Genomic DNA, 15,044 nt, shown 5'->3' with positions numbered 1-15,044 from the left:
TGTGTGACCATCATAGATCCAAGAAGAAAATTTTCACTCATACTAAGTAATCCCCGAGAGTGTGTATCTCTGTGTTAGTTATCTTATCTACATGCATGTGCATTTCTTTAATGAGACAAGGTAAAGAAAAACGTTTTGGGAAAGGAGTGGTTCCTTATTACGAATAGAAATCACAAACAGCCAGCCAGACACGCACGTCTATGTGTACGTGTGAGGACGTACATGTTTGTATAAGTATGACAGCTATAGCTTCAAGAGGAAAAAACCATCTAGAAACCTGAAATTTTGTTCCCATACTAAGTTGACCCTTAGGGTATGCACCTGGGTATTATTAATTATTTTATCTACCTGTGTGTGCGCGAGCGCATCTTTCTGATGAGAAGAGCAAGCGTAACCTACATTGAAAAGAAGTGGTTTCCTAAAAAACAATTTCTAAAATATAGAAAAGCTAGTGCATTTAGGTAACAATGCGTCCAACAATTGTTTTGATGTCTTATTGCTTAACAAGAAAAGTATATCGATTATAATTTTATACTAAAATGGACTCAGAATACACACAATATCAATCTAATAATCTGAGCGAAGCCGGATATTTTTGCTGATTGTAATGTAAATAAAAGATCGAAAAAATCAGTGCGTAAAAAAAAAAAAACAACGAAAATTTCCTGTGATTAGTAGTAAGTTTACGTTAAAATTCAGCAATTGATTTCCCGCGGTATATACCTCATTATGTAGCTTTATACCAATACATACAAACAATATTCGGGTATTAATGTTTGGTTTATGTCACTAATATTTCCATTATTATTTCACTTTCATTATTTTTTGTTCTTATGATCCACGAATCTCTTAATGCTATAGTGCAAACATAAATATATATATATATATATATATATAATGTTATATCTTAACCGTTTATGTTAAGTTTTCCAACCAATGGAGTTTTTAAACCCTCTTCAAAGATATTTTACATACTAGTTTTTGGTGTTTTTTTTGCGTATCTATATGTATTATTACATCTTAAGAATTATTACAGTTGAACTATTCATATAAAAACAAATTAAACTTAGTGATAATTATCTGTTAATTTTATCAAAAAAATAGATCAGTGTCCGATAGAAAAAACAAAATTGCATTTGGATAAGGACCATGTTTTAGTTGTTTGATCAGCAATCTAGTTGAATGATTAATGCCTTTTCGCCATGTAACTTTCCGGAGATTTTGAAGTTAAAAGCTCATAATGAAACTTTGTAAGATTGATAGAGAAGCTGGTACAGTTGTGGGCTAGACAGTTTTTACGTTTAGTAAATTTCTTTTTTGTATAAACTCATAAACATATCAGAATAATATCTGATACAATTTCAGGGTTTTCTTTCTTACTTGAATTATTGTCATTCCAGTGTCAAGTTTACGTAGATAAAAATGGCTTTTCCCGAATTATGTTTATGAAAACTAATTTATTAAGAAAAAGGAGGTTTATCGTGATTACTATAGTCATGGGAATACGTTGGAAATTTCTTATTTCAGACACAGTTTATATTAATTTATGTTATGAGAAAATACGGCTACTTCTCAAAAGCAGATGAAGTAAATGTCCATTATTAACCACATTGTTAGCTGATTTTGTTTATTTGTTTTGAATTTCGCTTAAAGCTACACGTCCCTAATTTAGCGATGTAAAATAAGAGAGAAGGCAGCTAGTCAAAACCACCCATCGCCAACTTCTGAGCTACTCTTTTATCAGCGAATAACAGGATTGACTGTCACATCACAATGCTATCACGACTGAAGAGGCAGGTATGTTTAACGTGAAGAGGATTCGAACCAGCGACCATCAGTTTACGAGTCGAGCGCACCTAACCACCTGGCCATTCCAGGCCGCCATTACCTGAGAGTTTTACTCATATTTGTATGTAAACTGTAAAAATCAAAAGGTTTTCATCTGATTTTGATAACGTTTGGCACAAAGGTTGAGTGTCTTCAAAGAACCTATTGATTACCTTTTGGTGAAGGTAACTCAATCTGAAGGTCACACCGAAGGACAACCACTTTCGTTAAATAGTAAAAACTATTATAACTATTAAACTGTTCACGTTTTCCCTATAAAATGCTAAAAAGCTTTTTATTTTTATTTTCCCTTTTTTTATTTTCATCTTTCAAAGCTCTACTCAAATAGGTGATTGACTCTAACAAGCAAAATGCATATTTTTTCTTTATGTTCATTGGCCTTAAGATTTTGGCCAGCAGTGTTTATATTTTGTTTACCATTTCATGTTTTCTCTCGGCTCTAGAAACTTATCTTACTGATATGCTGCTTTAGTAAATACAGTATTATATAATTATCATCCAAAGAGGCTTTTTTTTACAACTGCGTTGCTAGAATTTCTCAATATGAAACACAACTTTAATCAGTTACATTAAATTTTTGTAACATTAGAGTATAACTTATTTCACTGAAATCAGGAATGTTTTTTAAAAAAATATTTTTACTGTCACTGTCTTTTCTTCAGTTTTTATCAGACTATTAAACAAAACCTTTTTTTCTATAAGTACATTAACATGTAAAGTTTTGAAGTTAAAGTAACGGATAAAACAAATAATTGTGTTTTTAAAACTTATTTTAACTTTAATTTAGGACCTTTAAGGAAATTTATTATATCGATGACCTTCTATAATATTCTATTGCAATTCACTTTAACACGATGTTTATAGCTAAGAAAAAATATGTTCACCTAATTTTAACCAAAGAAAAGCGAAAGTGATTTTATTCCACTATTTTCTTTAAATTAAAGACACACATTGATGTGTTTATATTCTTTTGCACTCTTTTTTCGTGATTCTAAACATAAAGTAGGGATCATCAAAATCCCTTTTTAATAAAACTAAAACAATATTTATTCATCTAAACAGGATTTTTCAACAAAAAATAAACATGTTAAACTCACAAGTTAATTCGTTAAAGAAGAATTTTCTTGGAGTCATTAGTCAAAACTTTATCTCCGTGGAAAATTAATCACAACCTGAAGATATAGCCACAGATTTAGAAAAAAACAACAACATCTTTTTATTGTGTTATACCATATATTCCTATAGTATAACAGTTAGTTAAAAACAACACGAAGTTTTTCTTTTCACCAGGAACGAAATTAAGTCAAGCTTTATCGCTGAATTTGTTGACAAGACTACTTCAGGATCCTTGTATCATATTACATGTAAAGATTGTGGTAATTCTTACATTGGAGAAACCGGCCGACTGGTGTCTATAAGATTAAAAGAATATTTAAAAGATCCTTCCATGTGTTTGAATACATGACTGGTTTAGAATTATATTTATTTTAATTTTTTCCTGTTTCAAATCTGTCTTTGACTTGCTTTTATTTTATTTTGTTGCTTAACTATGCTGTATGCTGTTTATACTGCAATACGTAACAATTTTGTTCCATTATACGAAGTAAACGTTGCCAAAACAACTGGTTTGTTTTTAAATAAAAAAAAAGTTTTTATAAGCATAATTAACTATTTCATTAATAAATAATTTATTAATTTTTATTACAAGTTTTTTTTAAATTCAGATAATTCATGTTAAACATGTTGTAATCACAACTGTTTCGTTTAATAAAACGTTTGAAATGTTTCTCGTGTTTTAAACAATACCTACAATGTTCCTTATTTGCTTTTTGTGCGATATAGAAGTAAGCCGAAAAATCTGATAACACAGGCATACGGTGGTCTCATTGTCTTTAATTTTTACTTGTTTTACAGTAACTCCTGCACTCGGTGTCCAAAAATAATATCAATTTTTCTCATTACGTATAGATTTTTCACATAACGTCACAGGTACTTTTACGTAAGTGAAAAAATTTCATTAAAATTAGGTTACATTTTAATATGTTGATGACGACAGGCTATAAATTTCTCTAGACCAGAGTCTTATCGATTGTTTTAGAATCCAAACATAATAATAAAATACGTTCGTTATGTTAACGAAATACTAATTTGATCTGAGAAAGAGTTGTTTTTATCTTACTTTTTTCAAAATATTTTCTTTCGTGATAAAGAAAAAAGGAATATTATTTTTGAAATCTGCTTAAGAGAATTATGGAAAACCGTTATTAAAACCAAAATAACTATTTTGAAGTGTATATTCGCAGGCCTGTGTTATTTATTCAAATATATTACATTTTATAGACTTTCTAGACTATATTTTAATTTTGACTCTTGAAAAACACAATTTAGTTATTTAATTATTTCCTTGTTAAGAAAAGAAAATTTAAGACCAACCAATTTACGTGTAGCACATTTGTTATACAGCTAAACAAATGAAAGCTATTCTATTCTTGCAGTTATTATGATCTTAATTTGAAAATGTTTTGCACTTATATAATAAGTGTGAATGTCAATTGAATTCAATACTTCATAATTTCTTACGGTAACGTATACAGAAGGTTCAATATAGTAACATAACAGAAAATGTCATAAATAGAGCATTAGAATTTGATAGTACAAGGATCACACATCCATAATTATATTTCAGTGATATATTATGCATGTCTTATTACTGTGACAATTACCATTCCTAGAGCAGCAATAAGCTAAATTCAAAAACCTGTGGTGATAAAAATGATATATTTTATTACATGGTATTTTAATTTCCTTCTATGATATGTCTTGACATTCTTTGTTATGAACGTAAAGTTTAATGAAACTATACGGCAATACAGCATTAAGTGTAATGAGACCTATACGTTGAAGCTTACTACAAACGAAAAAGACAATAACAATATTTTCAATGACAACTTTATATCTTTTAAACTATTATTCATCCTCCCAAAAAAAGAGAGTTAAGTAAACCTACTGCTAATGTTGTTATCTATCCAATATTTTGAGCTTTGATACATATATATATATTTTTTCAAACATATATAACTGGAATGTTTAATAATTACATAAATTGATAAAGTTTACTTTAATCCCAATAAGAAATTATGTTTTTATAATATAAAAGTTAAAAAGTAACTATATAAGTTTAGATGGATTCTTTAAAACGATGTTCTTTTTTATTTTAAAGGACAATAAATCTATGTATTGATGAAATAGAAAGTTTGAGCTATAACTTATCATCACGTTACACTTACTTCATTTATATCACAAAGTTTCTGTACAGCTTTTCATGCTAATTTCAAACATTCTAATCAAATGGTATAACACAAATATATTCGGTAGAAAATTACAGATTATTAGCAGTCTTAATTGAGTGATGGCCCGGCATGGCCAAACGTGTTAAGGCGTTCGACTCGTAATCGGAGGGTCGCGGGTTCGAATCCCAGTCGCACCAAACATGCTCACCCTCCCAGCCCTGGGGGCGTTATAATGTGACGGTCAATCCCACTATTTGTTAGTAAAAAGAGAAGCCCAAGAGTTGGCGGTTGGTGGTGATGACTAGCTGCCTTCTCTCTAGTCTTACACTGCTAAATTAGGAACGACTAGCGCAGATAGTCCTCGAGTAGCTTTGCGCGAAATTCCAAAAAACAACAACAATAAAACAAAAAAGAACTTAATTGAGTGTACTTTATGTACCTAATTTCAGTTTTTAAGTTTATTTGCTTTTTAAACTCAAAATGCTACTAGCATTGTATCTGCTGCATGGATCGAATCACGAATTTTAGAATTACATGTCATCGAGCTCAGCGTTGAGTCATAGAAAGGCCTTAACTTTTATGAGAAAGAAAACGCTTCCTGGTGACTATACGTTCAACCTAAAAATTAATATCACAATACTTCACACAAGGATAAGTCTCATTAGATTAAAATTTATATTAGATAGCTTAATTTCAGATCGGTATTACAAAACTTAATTGTAACAAAGGTTAAGGCATAACTCTTTTCTGTTAAAGATAAACAACTGTAACTGAATTTAATGACAGGTTTTAAAGTGATATCAAAATTGTATGCATGGATTAGTTTAACTAGATTAAAATGATAGAGAAAATTATGAATTTGAGGTTACTATATTTTAACTAGTACAATACTGGTTTCAGGTGTGTCTTGGTTATAGATCTGCACTGATGTAATGAAGAAAACGACGAGTCTTACTTAAGTTAAAGCAAAATTCTACCAGTCATACTATAAATCTCTTCTTTGGTGTGGAGGTTTATCCTAGTCTATGAATTCGAAACTTAATTGTTAGGGTGGGAGATTAGATGTAACCTGATGGGTGTACGTGTTTGAAATATATTCGCACATTTTGCACACCATACACGAAGCTTTCTTTCATATTTGCTAGCTTTGTTAATCAAAATTAAAACACTCCGGATTTATAGCTGACTTTCTTTTCTAACATGCAACATGAAATATTTTTCTCTTTCCAAAGTTCCATTACTATCATTCCTTGTTATTGATTAACTTGATCTAAAATATCTTGAAACTAGGTTACCACTTAGACATGGAACAGGCTTTGTTACGTAATCAGAACTTATATTTTATTGTATTGCAAATTTGTTTATTATATTCATAAATCCACCAAACAGAACGCCCTGTATCTGTGTGCAACACAACCCTGTGCTGATACTCTGTGCTCATTTCAAACGCTTTGTTATCTAAGTGCGTATCGTTTTTGTTTCCGTCTATATAAGTTGAAATACGACAATAGCATTATGCATAAAATTATTTATGGTTTGTTGCGTATGCAATGATAACTTATTTATTAAAAACGTATATACTCCTTGCAACAATAAAAAAGTGGTTTCAACATCAACTGTGGTGAAAGGTACAGAAAAAAAAAGTAACGTTGAATCTTTAGAGAACAAGCAGGCTTTGTCAGAACAATGCATTTGTAAGTAATTTATGTTTTATGAAATAACTCTTAACACTTCCGGGAAATAGCAACAGGAAATTCTATATCACATAAAACAGTCTGGACGTAGAAAAGAGATCTATTAAACATGGGGTGTTCTTACGTTCATATACGATTGTGTATTCAGTGTTTTAGCTTTAATGTTCCAAAAGATATTAATATAACTGCATCCAAAAGCCTTTTGGTTTTTCTTCAATTTTCAGTTCGATCTTGTTATGATGTGTAATACATAACACTGTATTTCATTTTATTATGTTAATATTCACCAATACGGTTTAACAACTTTTGGCTCAGTTTTCCTAAACATAATGCTTAACAAATATGATAGCTAAGTTTAAAGTAACATTAAGAAACATTTAGAACACATTCTTGAAGTAACTTTCCTTTGGTATTTGATTTTTGGTTTACTGTTGTTCACTAATAACAAAAACAAAACAGAGTAAGACATTCAGAGATTCAACGTCAAATCATAAAATTTACAATGCAATAAATCGGGTTTCGATACATGCGTTTCGTAGACTATAGATAGCTCGTTATGCAGCTTTGCGTTTAACAACAAATAAACTTTAGTGTATTTTTTTTTCAAACTAGTTTCAGACAAGTTGTACTTGCTTGATTTTTAAAATAAAGTTCACTATACATGTTTTTGCATCTAAATTCTCTGACACTCGGAATTGAAATTAACACTGAAATGACTATTGTAAAGCGGTCCGCCTTTGGGTTATTTCTTTGACTTTTCTAACATTCTTTGTTTGTTTGTTGACGTTGCTGTAAAACACCTGCCATTCTCAAAATCCAAAGAACACTTATGTGTACGTGTAATGAAAGCAGACTACCGTTAAGATATTTCTGTCTTACATATTCCATATAACATGTGATGAAAAATAGCTAATTCTATTATCCCAAAGGTTGCATACCGCATTTGTCCAGGAGATCAGCTAGAGCTTACATAATAAAAGGTTGCAAACTCTTTTATCTGAGCCCTGAAAATAGAACACTACTAGTTTCGTTTTTAGACTGCCTAGGGGAAATGTAAAGTCATGTCCTCTTAGTACCTAAACAAAGACTTTTAGTATTGCATGGCTGTCAAAAAACGCTGGATTGTGTATTTATTTCGAAAGCGCCAAGCGTGATTGTTATTTTTGCAACACTTATCGTAATTTCTACAAGAGTTCTCAGAATAACCTCAGCTTCCGAAATGAAAGTGCCCCTCGCTAGTACAGCGGTATGTCTTTGGATTTACAACGCAAAATCAGGGGTTTTGCCCTTCGGTTGATTCCTCTCGGTGGGCTCAGCAGATAGCTTGATGTGGCTTTGCTATAAGAAAACACACACAAACACACCGAAATGAAAGTAAATGGATACCAGGTGAATAATTTAGATGTTTAGTTATGTGATAATTATATAAGAAATTCACTTTTAACTCATTAAATTACAAGAAACAATATGCAGCAAAATTCATGTTACAAAGCCATCTTACCCTCACAGTCCAATATTGTGACATTTTTTCAATAATATAAAAGAAATGTTGTTATATATAAATATATATACATATATTTGTATATCAATAGAAACTACCTTTATTTTCTCCATTTACAGGTAGCTGAATAACTCCAAATTGGATGGAATTTATCATCTGGAGTTGATTTGAAACAAATAATATTTATTCGTGTTATTTTGAAGTGCCTGCCATCTTTCTAAAGTTTTGAAGCTCTATTTGTCATCAGTTTGTTTTACTTACACATTTTTACTACATGTTACTCAAAGTAATAATACTATAGAAACTGATTCATAAAGCAATATCATAAGACCAAAACGAGCTGGACCTCTTTGGTAAAGAAGCTGATAGAAAAGGTATTAGTTTAATGAAAAATAAAGTTCTACACCAATCAATATTTGCATTGCATTTCAGTAAAAATCTACATGTGACTCATGATAATGCTCATACTATTTCATGAGAACCCTTAGCAATATATAATAAGAGTATATAGAAGTTGTCACGGTAACGGTATTTTAAATTTGTGGCTTATGGTGGCAACTACTATTTAGTTCAAATAGAATGAACAACAAAAAGACAGAACTAAAAAAAAACTATTCTCACAAAAAACTCATAGAGTCCATTATCTGTCATCACTAGAAGCACGTAATAAATATGGCAGGAAGACTAGCAATAAAGTAATATTACGTATATCAATATCAATATAACAGAGAACAACATTTCTCTCTTTGGCCCCTCTTGTTAAACACCAGTGGTATAATGACAAGGCATGATTTTTTTATAAGTCAATTAAAGTTCAAATTATAAAACAGATAAAGATTTAGCATATTGTGGGTTTTCTGAGATAAAAAATTACGTTAATTCCAGATAGTACAAACGGATCCGATAGTTTGACAGTAAGTTTGTTTTTGGAACATATTTTAAAACCCAAAATCCAGAAACTCGAATAAAATATACCTAACCGGAACTCAAGAATTCTATTTCTGAAGTTATAATATTAGTATGATTAAACGTAGTCTTTACCCAAGTCTTAAATGAAGAAAAAATAACTGCAAACTTTATTATTTTATTATAAATATTTTTTTACAAATATACAAACAGTTGAATGACAGAAAAAACAACGAAACTGTAAAATATGAAGAAGGAAGAAAATTAAAATCATTCTAAGATTACTGACAAAAACAAATAAAGCAAAACAAAAAATCAAATAGAGCTGGCAAACATATGCAAAAACTGAGCGTATGAAGACTAGATAATGTGTGAAACATTTCATGAACACAAACCTTAGGGAAAGCTGTCGATTTACTGAGTTATTAATATAGTACTGACGAGTTCTTCGGAGATGAACAATTGACTACCAGGAAATAAATAGAACAGTCAAACCATTCACACTCAAAATTTCATGGTACTTTGCTCTAGGAACCATTGAATTTTTTTCTCAGTTAATTACAAAGAATATTCTGAATACAAGAAAAGCTGACACAGGTTGTCATAAGCTGAAGTTATAATATTAGTATGATTAAACGTAGTCTTTACCCAAGTCTTAAATGAAGAAAAAATAACTGCAAACTTTATTATTTTATTATAAATATTTTTTTACAAATATACAAACAGTTGAATGACAGAAAAAACAACAAAACTGTAAAATGTGAAGAAGGAAGAAGATTAAAATCATTCTAAGATTACTGACAAAAACAAATAAAGCAAAACAAAAAATCAAATAGAGCTGGCAAACATATGCAAAAACTGAGCGTATGAAGACTAGATAATGTGTGAAACATTTCATGAACACAAGCCTTAGGGAAAGCTGTCGATTTACTGAGTTATTAATATAGTACTGACGAGTTCTTCGGAGATGAACAATTGACTACCAGGAAATAAATAGAACAGTCAAACCATTCACACTCAAAATTTCATGGTACTTTGCTCTAGGAACCATTTAATTTTTTTCTCAGTTAATTACAAAGAATATTCTGAATACAAGAAAAGCTGACACAGGTTATCATAAGCTGTTTGTTTGTTGGTAAGTGCAAAGATACACAGTGGGCTATCTATATTGCGCCCACCACGATATTTTAAATTCGTATTTTTTCAGTGGTGTTAGGCTAGCAGATGGCTTCAATTTTTGAGAGTAAGAATACGCTTCATGGTGACTATACTTTCAATCTAAAGATTAATATCACATATCTCTATCCCCAAGTGGCTACTGCTTCTAGTTTCAATAAACAGTAATACTTTATTCCTAGAGATAACGTAAGCAGACTTCATTTTTTCGCTGTTTCTCCATCACTTGCTATTTTATTCAATAGTAGCAATGCATTAGAAATCCATGTGGATGATTCTAAGCTCTTACACGTATACTAGCCAATATTAGAACCAGCCAACTAGAGAATAGTTAAATATCATCTCATTAAAAAAATGTTGCAGCTACTCTAGATATCTAATTTTATCTACCAGCTACAGTTCTAGTCGGCTAAAGTAATTCCTTTTTCATTTCATAGAAACAAAATTATTTAATCGAAAAAGCAAAATTTACATTCATCAAGACTATTCTAGCTTTTTCCAGCTAAAGTTAAGTCATTGAACAAAAATATAAATTTATACTAACTATGATAAAATTGCAAGTTTAATGGATAATGATTTCAAATTGAGTGCTTTCGTTATTATGTTTTCTTTAATTGTGTACAATCGTTGGTAATACATGATAATAGTAACTTTGATTGTAGATATATATTATTTTAGTTTCTTTGATATTTTTGTTTTTGGAATTTTGCGTAAAGCTACACGAAGGCTATATGCGCTACTTGTCCCTAATTTAGCAGTGTTGGGAAGACAGCTAGTCATCATTACCCACTACCAACTCTTGGCTTACTCTTCTACCAGAGAATAGTGGAATTGACTGTTATGTTATAAGACCTCCACGGCTGAAAGAGCGAGCATGTTTGGTATGACAAAGAATCAAACCCTCAACCTTCAAATTACGTGTCGATCGCTTTAACTAACTGGCCATGCATGACCGTGAAACTATTTTGGAGAGTTCTTAAATAGAATAAAATCAACTTTTCGAATTATACACCAATCTATAAATACTCAAAGCTGGAACCTCCACTCTCAATAAAAATATACTGATATTTATTGTATGTGTGTATTTGCAGGTACGCTATGTTTTTCACAGGCTATCTATGTTGATTGGTCAAGTAGTACTTCTAAAAAATTATTTTTTATATATGCAAAATAAACTCGAATAATATTTTCCCGTTTATGATTTTTTTTTTTTTTACATTCGCTCAAAGCTACGAACATAATTGTAATTTTGATCTGATAAACTGAAGGAAAGGAATCTCGTCAATAGTGCCCATCGGAAATTTTTGGGTTACTCTACCTTTGATTTTATGATGTAATCACAGTCTCAAACGCATATAATACCCTTTTTACTTACTGTTTCAGTAATGCATATTCTTAATAAAGTCTTTTTTGTCTTATTTTTTGTCATGCGGTCATTATTCTGGTAATCTTTCTCAGATAATATGATATGTCTGACACTTTCATTTATTACTTTATTTTTGTTATGCGAATTTGAATAATTTGTATTCATATGCGGATAATTTACATTACAAACACTATTTAGACATCTTTTAAGTGAAATTAGAATAAATTATTCAGTGTTTTTTTCGTCCTAAATTTCCACGTGTTGAACTTACATATGAAAACAGTAGAACCATGTTGCTGACAAAGAAATCTTAAAGGCAACCAACACGGATCCTTTATCTTCAATGTGACTGAAGCATCTTGAATTTTTTGTTATTAATTTTCTTTCATCGTAACACTTCTTCTGTGTCACGAGGTACAAGTAGAATCATTGGTATCTATCATTTTGTACATCAGTAGAGGAAAGAAGTTTGAAAAAGCCACACACTTTGTTAGATAATCTAAAGTGTCATTTATCTCTCAGTTGAGAAAGGGCCTACTTGCAGTGTGAAATGGATAATTTACGAAAAACTAAAATGTTTTTCGTTGTTCAGGGAAAAAAAAAGTTGACTATGGTTAATGGTGTGTAAACTACGCGGGTTCTGTTTTTGTCAGAATATTGATGTTTCTATACTGTAGTTATTAAATTAATCAGTGTTAAAAATAAAGAGAATACTCATGGTAACTGTTAATGAACACAGTAAAGTCTGTTAAACTACGATGTGATTGTTAAATGGAATATATATAGAAACTCTTACTTATGTCAGATAATATAAGCAAATTTGTGCATTACTTTAACGAAATTGTTCAAACGTTTAGGGTAAATGTCTTTCAAAATGTATTAAAACTTCTGATAATATGATTACGAAAAAACATGTTTCATTAATTCTCAATACACTATTCTAAGTCTGATTTGAAATTTTCTATTTTTATTCGTATGATACTAATATTTCATTCACATTTTATTTATCCTGGCTTATATTTTAATGTGAATATTAATAAAGGGCTTAGATATAAAATTGCATGTCTTGACATACAGCTAGAATTAGTATTGACTTAAGCATATTTTAAAACAAGCCATTATTATGAATTCTTTGCTCGTAAATTTGTTATTTACTTATCAGTGAAAATAACAATATTTTGATAACGATTGGTGTTTCTGGTTTTAGGATCATACTCAAAGACATTATTACATTAAAAACGTAAAATATTACTATATTTAAAGTTCTTTTGGTAGTTTTGCTAGTGATTTAGTTGTACACGATGTGCATCACACGTAAAAAAAAAAGATAAGTTTTGGGTTCATAAAAGTTCAAGTGAAAACTCTTATCTGCTTTCTTTGAATTTCAACTGTTAAAACTGTTAGCTAAGTTAGGTGGATGTAATGTTCAAACTGGCTGCCATAAGTCATCTTGTTTTTGTCTTTCTTTAACGAGCGTTCGCTTGAAAAATGTACGTGTTTGTGTATTACAACATCACTTGATTAGACCCTTAGCAACTCTCGTGTTTTTTAGTTATCACCCGTCACTACAATCTGCTTAGACATCATGAAGTCAAAGTACAATCTCTATTCGATAAATATTATTTAACGGAACTAAGTGTTTGCTCTTCCCACCCTTATCCAAGGCTAAATTTCATGTTAATATTGTAACACCATACCGACGTTATGATTAAATAAACCACTGCTTGATTGTTTCGTTGTCTAGTTTATGGTAAAAACAACAACGTTTTAACTGATTTATCGATTCAGCAAAAGTGCATCCTTTGAACCAGCTAGATTTGAAAAATAAACAAGTTTTAACGCTATATAATCCTAAGTTCATATTTTGTACTAAGATGTACAAATATACAGAGAAAAATGTTTATGTTTCATTAAAGTTGAGTCTAGAAAACAAAGATTACCTTTATAGATTGCAGAAATACCAACTTTTGATAGGATAATATAAATTACATTCAGTAAATAAGCTGAGTCAGTAAATTACACCTCTGGAACCAACGAAATCTACTTTATCAGGATCAGTAAAAATCTCCCTGGTGCAGTAAAACCAGCCTGAAAAATATATTTTAGCATTATCCTAGTCATTGTTACAAAACATTTTTAGTATTTTATTATAACTTATATCAGATCAAGATTTGTTTATCTTCAACTTATTATCAATAATATATCCTATTGGACTGTGTCCAATGTTCTGCATTAACAACAGATTCTGTTTTGGGATTTCACATAATAATTATCAATTGTTTCGAATATTCTATGAACAACTTATGTTAGGGGTTTTCAGATGAATATTTTTTCTTTTTGTGCCTGATAGACAAACTGGACCAAACAACAAAACTTCCACACAAAAGACTTAGGTTTACGTTCTTGATAACAGGCTTATAACAGTTTTTGAGAATAATCAAAATAATATTAAAAACACGAAAACGTTTAACAGATCAATTAGAATAGCGTATGGGTTCGGGTTTCCGAAATAAAATGAAAAGATGAAATCTAAAAAAAATAATTGCTATTTACCAGTAGTGATGTTTATTAATATATTCCTCGTGGAGGCTGACGAAATCTTCACTTGTAGAATTACTTACTGTTGCACAGTTGTTGCTGTGAGAGATGTGCACTTTATATAGTATTTGTTTGTATATGATAAAAATGTGAAGACTTTATAAGAACATCGAAAAAGAAAGACTCGAAATCGCAAAGGTTTCCAACTAGGAGATATATCAAGGTTATCTCAGACATACCGCATACTAAGTGTCATCATTTGGCATATAAACATCGCATGTTGAATCCCAAATGAATTATAGCCCACGTACATGTTGTAAGTTATTATACTGTACTCTTGTTCCCACATCAATTTTAAAGTCGTTTCGTGTTAAATGTTTTTAATTTATGTATAATAAGCCTTTAAAACCAATTTCTTTATGATATGATTATTAGTGGCTTAAAAAAACTTTTCGAATTTAGCATGGATTAAAACTTAATGTGAGAGATTAATTATAAGACTGTTGTTTGTTTAGTTTTTGTTCTTTTTTAAATATAGATGCTTTTTGTAAAGGAAACTCCATATTTAAAATGATTATATCTTAAAAACTAAATGTCAAGGAGGAACTGAATTTTGAATATCATATCCTATGCAAGACAATTTGGATGTATTCTCCCGTGAGACAAGTAATTTTTAAATCGTAATTATTTTTAGTTACGGATTTTCTTCATAAAAGCCCAATATT

Source organism: Tachypleus tridentatus, chromosome 1, assembly GCF_004210375.1.
Source record: "Tachypleus tridentatus isolate NWPU-2018 chromosome 1, ASM421037v1, whole genome shotgun sequence".
In the NCBI taxonomy this organism is placed as follows: domain Eukaryota; kingdom Metazoa; phylum Arthropoda; class Merostomata; order Xiphosura; family Limulidae; genus Tachypleus; species Tachypleus tridentatus.
This window is presented reverse-complemented; position numbering follows the sequence as displayed.